Here is a 7685-nt window from a genome sequence, read left to right as displayed (position 1 = left end):
CACACTTTGAGGTGGTGGATGGTGATGATATGGACTAAGAATATCGATCACATTATTACTTGTGGAATTAGTCTAACTCTGTCAGGTTTACAGTGGATTGGGACTTTGTTTATATCTCACAGGAGAGTTGCTGCCTAAAACAACGTGTATAGGATTTTAGTCTTAGTGCAGTTTTTACAGTTTTTTTTGTAATAATGCAGAATGCATTGTGTCTTTGCCAAATACTACTGCACTTCAATAATCATCACTGCTTTGTGGTCTGCTATAATAAACACACCCAATGATCTGTTGGACCCAAAAAGAAGAACAGTAATATGAAGTTAAACCTACAGCTTTCCTGAAATCTGTTTTACTGGGGGAGATTTACTAAAACTGGTCCTCACAGAATCTGGTGCAGCTGTGCATATTAACCAATCAGCTTCCAGGGTGTATTGCCAAAGCTTGATTGAACAAGCTGGTGCAGTGGTTAGCATTTTCGCCTAGCAACGAAAGAATTGCTGGTTCAAATCCCAACCACAACACTACCTTCCCAAGTAGAATTGCACTCACATGAATCGGCACAATGGGCTTGTGCGGACCATACACGCCAAAACAGTAGCTGTCGGGAGCCATGCTGGAGGGTCGCTGCTCGTCGGTCCAGGTCTCCTCCCCCTATACGCGTGGCGTCTTACGCTTTCGCGACACGACTTCCGCAGTAGGGACCCCTATACTGGTCTTATTGAGGATTCAATGCTGGTTTAATGCTTCAGTGAGATCGATTCAGGAGGAAGTAAGACGCCACGCGTATAGGGGGAGGAGACCTGGACGGACGAGCAGCGACCCACCAGCACGGCTCCCGACAGCTACTGTTTTTGGCGTGTACGGTCCGCACAAGCCCATTGTGCCGATTCATGTGAGTACTTTGAATGTGAATCAATTAAAGGATAATAGCAGTGTACACTTAGATGCCTCATTATCTTCATTCATAAATCATGTCCATGGGATGGTGAGAGATCGATTCAGGAAGTGGTATTCCCTATACTGGTCTTATTGAGGATTCAATGCTGGTTTAATGCTTCAGTGAGATCGATTCAGGAAGTGGCATTCCCTATACTGGTCTTATTGAGGATTCAATGCTGATTTAATGCTTCAGTGAGGTGAGAGGCCATCTGGTGCTAAACGGTGGTGGTGTCACTTGCACTTTTATATGAAACATCTATCAAGCACCTTATTGAATTTTAACCCACGGTTATATTTATATTTTAGTGGACTCTTATGCACTTTACTTTGAATGCACTTTATGTACATTATATATTGCACCTAAGAGGAATATATATTGCACTTTAAGCGAGTTTATTGATTTATATGATGCACATTGTCACTTTATTTGATTTTATATAGCGCTGTATACATATTTGTTTATAGTTCATATCTCTCACAGCAACCAAATAAAACCCTCTCTTGACTCTTGAGCTTAGGTAACTAAAGGCAGTAGTCTCTTTACGCCTAAAACAACGTGTATAGGATTTTAGTCTTAGTGCAGTTTTTACAGTTTTTACTAGATTTACTAAAACTGGTCCTCACAGAATCTGGTGCAGCTGTGCATATTAACCAATCAGCTTCCAGGGTGTATTGCCAAAGCTTGATTGAACAAGCTGGTGCAGTGGTTAGCATTTTCGCCTAGCAACGAAAGAATTGCTGGTTCAAATCCCAACCACAACACTACCTTCCTGAAGTTTGTATGTTCTCCCTGTGCCTGTGTGAGTTTCCTCCGGGTACTCTGGTTTCCTTCCACACTCCAAAGACATGCTGGTAGGTTAATTGGCTCCTGTCTAAATTGGCCCTAGTATGTATGAATGTGAGTTAGGGACCTTAAATTGTAAGCTCCTTGAGGGTAGGGACTGATGTGAAAGTACAATGTATTAGTAAAGCACTGTGTAAATTGACGGCACTATATAAGTACCAAAAATAAATTAATACGTTAAAAGCTGACTGGTTACTATGCACAGCTGCACCAAAGTCTGTGTGCACCAGTTTTAGTAAATCTCCCCAAATATATAATCTGTCTTACTGTCTTAGAGTTAAAAAGGAGACCATTTGCTTTGGTTAAAACAAGGGTTTCATGCAGGTTTCTTCATTTCATTTAGGGCTGGAAAACTCTTTACCATATAAAAAGAGATAGATTTTCATTGCAATGTGTGTGCATGTATATGCACGTGTGGGTGTTTATGGATTTTTATTTGTTCATTCATTACATAGGCATATCTCTACTTTTCTTTCATTTTGAACTACTCTATTATCCCTAAGGCAGTGTTAAGCTATTAAAGTAAATTTTGACTATAAATCTTAATTACCAAACACATTTTGTTTTTGAATTTCAACATAAGAAACAAACAGCATAGTGCTCATGGTGCCATTTTTTAATGAAAACAAGTAAGAGGAGTATTATTACCATGATAATTTAGACATGTTCCTGAGGCATTTAAGACATGGCAGGGAGCACACGCCCAGAGTAAAATACTTTGACTTTAGCAGCTTTTTGAACACTAAGCTACCACAGTATATGACAGCTTGACAGCTCAAAAAACATAAGTGAAAAGTATAGGAAACATATTGAATTATTCACTGGCAAGTATATATGCTAATACAAATAATCATAAATAAAGCCTAACAATGAAGATTTCCTATTCTTTAAATTTTTTTCTGTTTATTATATGTCATTGGAAGTGTTTTGTTATATCTCTTGGATCAGGTTAAAAAAAGTGCCTGTTAAAGATGCCAGAGATCCAGTGCTGCCTTGTGCCATGTGCACTTTGCAAGGTTATTTCAATCAGTTGTATCATCCCTGCCCAGTTCACCTCTGTTGACTACAAGACATCTCCAGCCTACATTATAGAGATGTTCTGTAGTCTTAAGGGCCTAGACAAAGGGTGGACAGGAGGGACAGTTGCCCTGGGTGCAATGGTTTATTGCAGGTATGGGGGGGGGGGCGCCTTGACCCTAACCCTAAGGGAAGGGGGGGGGCGCAGTTTAGCATCCATGCCCTGGGTGCTGAATGACCTTGTCCGGGCACTGGCCCTAACAGTCTTCCTGTCCTAGGGTGACAACGACGCTCCTTCATAGATATAGCACAGTGAGTTAGTGATGTCAGCTTAGGACAGTAATGTGTTAATGGGGACACCAGGTTAAAATTAAGGTGTAAAGTAAAAAAAGAGAAAACTAATGCAGACAACGCTTTCAGCTCCGCTTACAGGAAGTGTCAAGGACATTGCATTTCTGGCACGATCAACAGAAATTTTCTTTATTGTTTGAAAAAGTTTAGTTTGAAAATCTAAGGATTTCTAAGCTGTAATATATTACATTTTGTGTTTGGGTTTTGATACCCGTTAGGAAGGCCTTTTTACGGCTATAAATTTCTCACTTTTGTAATTGCTCATTCTGTGCATCTGTTTATAGTCCTTGCTATTCCTCATTTAAGGCAGCTAAGTGCTTGCTTTTAAATACAATTGATACAAATAGCCAGAGGTCCTGCACTTTGCACATACTCAAGAAAAATTGCTATCAGGCATACTTTTCTAAACCAGCTAAACTATTATTTCTCTTTTGGTAGTGTCCTGAGGTTATCACCTTTGGTGTCAAAGCCCAAAAAAGAAAAAGAAAAGAACTACAGACTGTAACTCAGAAGGTATCAAAGCCTTTGTCTCAGCATAATAGCCAAGCATCTTGAATTTTCAAAAGGTGGGTTGTTCAATGGCATTCTATGGATTGTATACAAGTTTCCATCAACTATCTATGATTTTCCTGGTATCTTATTCATCTTATCTTATCTACAGTTTCTTCCATCGGATTGAAACCTTACTGCTAGAACTGTGAACCTATTTGGTAATATATCAAGCAGACACAGAGAAAGTTGCACAGCAAAAGCTTCAAGACAAAGACCCACCCAAGCACTCCACATGTGAGCAACTACCAAAAATCTGATTGCAGCAGACTACACAGAACTTAAATTTAGGTATTTCCTTGCCTATATATGAAAATAAATATTGCACCTGATTTAAGTAATAGTTGTAAAAGCTGCTGTAGTGGCATCACAATAAAATGGTAGCTTTTCTACCAATATGCTCTGCAACTGTCGTTGCTTTAGAGCTTAGTATATGAGGGGAAGCTCTAATGACCTCCATCATCCAATGACGTGCAAGCAAAAATGCTGTTTTTTTTTTTATTTTCCTTGCATTTGATTGAGTATTTCTTGCAAAGTGAAGTGTCACCTCATTTACTAAGCTTTGGAGCAACTGCACTTGCAGAGTTCACTTGCACTTGCAAGTAAACAGTCTGTTTACCTTTAATAAATCAACCCCTATGTGTCCATTAACCTTCCTAACGGTATTCCCGAGCGTGGCTCAGGGTTAAATTTCAGAGCTAAAAGCGGTAACCCCGAGCCACACTCGGGGTACCGCCAGAAGCATCGCTGGATCCTGAAAGCGGGGCTACTTACCTTTTCACCGGGATCCAGCGATGTATCTCGGCGGTGTCTGGCGGCGGATCTTCCTCCCGATCCTCTCCGTGCCCCGGCTTCCGTCTCCTGCGACGTGACGTTCGCAGGGGGGTGGAACCGGCGGCAAATTCAAATGTATATATACGTGTATATATATATATATATATATGTGTGTGTGTGTGTGTATATATACAGTATATATATATATATATATATATATATATATATATATATATGTATACATACATACTTTAACTTATTTATAGTTTTTTATTATATTATAATTTATGATTTTGTGTTTCAAACTTTATCATACCCGAGATGTTATAAAGAAGAACGCACAGTAAAAAAAATCATATGTAAATAGTTGGTTTGGGCTACTCATTCTTAAGAATTACATGCAAAATAATGATACCGCTTTCAGCACCTAAAATCCGAAAGAATGATACCGCCAGGGAGGTTAAAGGTGGAACCCTCCAGTGACATCAATGCATTTCCGTGTCTTCCTACACCTAAAAAGGTCAAAGAACAGCATAGTACTGCCCTCACAATGGCATGCCTATTATTTTACAGCAAATCTCCTTCTAGTGACTGCATGTTACAAATCTCTCTCTCTCTCTCTCTTTCATTCTCTCTCTCTCTCTATCTCTCTCTCTCTCTCTCTCTCTCTCTCTCTCCCTCTCTCTCTCTTTCATTCTCTCTCTCTCTCTCTCTCTCCCTCTCCTGTTTTCTCTCTCTCTCAATTTCAAAGGGGATCCTGTTACCACTAAATTACTTCTACCCCCTCAGCAACAAGTTACCTTTCTCCTGTTTCCACTACTCAGAATATAGAAACTATGTTACTATACTATGGTAGGGAAAGGGTCAAACTCCATACCAATGCCATTTCAAACCAACAAAAATCAATGCAGCTGACTAGCAGAGCAGTACTGTGCTCATTCTGTAGACAGTAGATAAATAGCAAGGAGAGCTTCAGAGTTGCTGGCTGCTGGAATGTAGTTTCTGATGTAAATTCTTCTTTTTTTAGCTTTAGATGCTGAGGAGGGTGTAGGGGTTTTACTAAAATTGCATTTATAATTTTAGATCCATTTTAAAGAACATGTTGGTGGCACCCTGGTGTTTACTAATTCAAAGAGATCATTTTAAAATGTATTTAAGCCAACCCAAAATAAAGATCTATTTCTAGGATGTCTGAGCATTTCAAGCATCTCTGGTTTCTCAGACGAAACCCAAATGTGTATTTTTAATTAACAGCCACACATAATATAATGAACAGTTTACTGTAAGCATAAAACAAACTTTAGTTGGCCTGCCGTTTTCATGGGCAAATCTAAACCACATATGCATCCTTTAGTAATAAAAATAGCTTCTAAGAAAATAGAAACTTTTTGTAATTCTGGCTTGGTCAATATAGATTTAGATTACCTTTATTTAAATCTTATTTAAAAGAGGCATATTTTAGAACGGTATAGAACTAAGCTACATTGTGCTACTGTATTATCCTCTTTAGTATCACAAAAAAATATAATTTAAAGAGAACTCGTTACATATGAGCTTGTGCATGAATCTGAATATTCCTGAATAGTGTTGAGCGAACACGGACTGTATTATTCGTGTTCGTACCGAATAATTGGATTTTTGTTACCCGAACACGAACACGGACACTTTACTGTATATTCGGGTAAAAATCCGTGTTCGGTCGTTTTATTTCCGGGTTTTGCATGCTTTGGCGCTCTTTTCATGGCGGGCTTTCAACAGCCAATCAACAATCGTTTAACTGGTGTGCCTTAAGCCATCCCAGCCATGCCTGCAAATGTCTCAGTAGCTGTGATTGGCCGTCTGAAGCATGTGACCAAGTCTTTATAAGTTCGAGGCAGCCGCAGCGGCGTCATTATGCTGCTTAGATCAGGGACAGAGCACACATCAACGTGCTGGCTGCTGATTAGGGAAAGATAGGCAGGAAAAAAACATTTGTGTCCGGATAGAATTGAGGGACAGGTCGGAGTGTTTAGGCAGGGCGAGTTGTAGGCATTTTAGGGATAGAGTCTGCTGAATTATAGGGTCAGTGTGTTCTACAAACTACAATCGATATTGCTGTGTGGGGTGGGGTCTGCACTTAGTTCTCCTGATCTACGATCTCTTCTCAATCCTGTTAGGGACAGAGTCTGCTGAATTTTAGGGAAAGTGTGTTCTACAAACTACAATCGATATTGCTGTGTGGGGTGGGGTCTGCACTTAGTTCTCCTGATCTACAATCTCTTCTCAATCCTGTTAGGGACAGAGTCTGCTGAATTTTAGGGAAAGTGTGTTCTACAAACTACAATCGATATTGCTGTGTGGTGTGGGATAGGAGATAGGCAGGTGTCAGTGATCCACATCCATTTTTCTGTGTGTGGGCTGCAGTGAACACAATCTTTTTGGGGTGCAGTGAACAAAATCTTTGGGGGGTACAGTGAACACAATCTTTGTGGGGTGCAGTGAACAAAACCTTTGTGGGGGTACAGTGAACACAATCTTTGTGGGGTGCAGTGAAGACAATCCTTGTGGGGTGCAGTGAAGACAATCCTTGTGGGGTGCAGTGAACAAAATCTTTGGGGGGTACAGTGAACACAATCTTTGTGGGGTGCAGATAAGACAATCCTTGTGGGGTGCAGTGAACAAAATCTTTGGGGGGTACAGTGAACACAATCTTTGTGGGGTGCAGTGAACAAAACCTTTGTGGGGTACAGTGAACACAATCTTTGTGGGGTGCAGTGAACAAAACCTTTGTGGGGTACAGTGAACACAATCTTTGTGGGGTGCAGTGAAGACAATCCTTTTGGAGTGCAGTGAACAAAATCTTTGTGGGGTACAGTGAACACAATCTTTGTGGGGTGCAGTGAACAAAATCTTTGTGGGGTACAGTGAACACAATCTTTGTGGGGTGCAGTGAAGACAATCCTTGTGGGGTGCAGTGAAGACAATCCTTGTGGGGTGCAGTGAAGACAATCCTTGTGGGGTGCAGTGAACAAAATCTTTGGGGGGTACAGTGAACACAATCTTTGTGGGGTGCAGTGAACAAAACCTTTGTGGGGTACAGTCAACACAATCTTTGTAGGGTGCAGTGAACAAAACCTTTGTGGGGTACAGTGAACACAATCTTTGTGGGGTGCAGTGAAGACAATCCTTTTGGAGTGCAGTGAACACAATCTTTGTGGGGTACAGTGAACAC

General features: G+C 40.5%; 1 protein-coding gene across 1 annotated transcript in view; it reads left to right on the top strand.

Moving 5' to 3' along the window:
- The first annotated feature begins 3812 nt into the window (after window positions 1-3812).
- Window positions 3813-7685, top strand: part of VIT (vitrin) — a 94426-nt gene continuing 90553 nt past the window's right edge. The window contains exon 1 of the mRNA XM_082249454.1: window positions 3813-3991. The gene's annotated coding sequence lies outside the window, so the exon portion shown is untranslated. The remainder of the gene's footprint in view (window positions 3992-7685) is intronic.

The sequence above is a fragment of the Pelophylax lessonae genome (genome assembly GCF_965119305.1).
Source record: "Pelophylax lessonae genome assembly, chromosome: 3".
Taxonomy (NCBI): Eukaryota; Metazoa; Chordata; class Amphibia; order Anura; family Ranidae; genus Pelophylax; species Pelophylax lessonae.
This window is presented reverse-complemented; position numbering and strand designations above follow the sequence as displayed.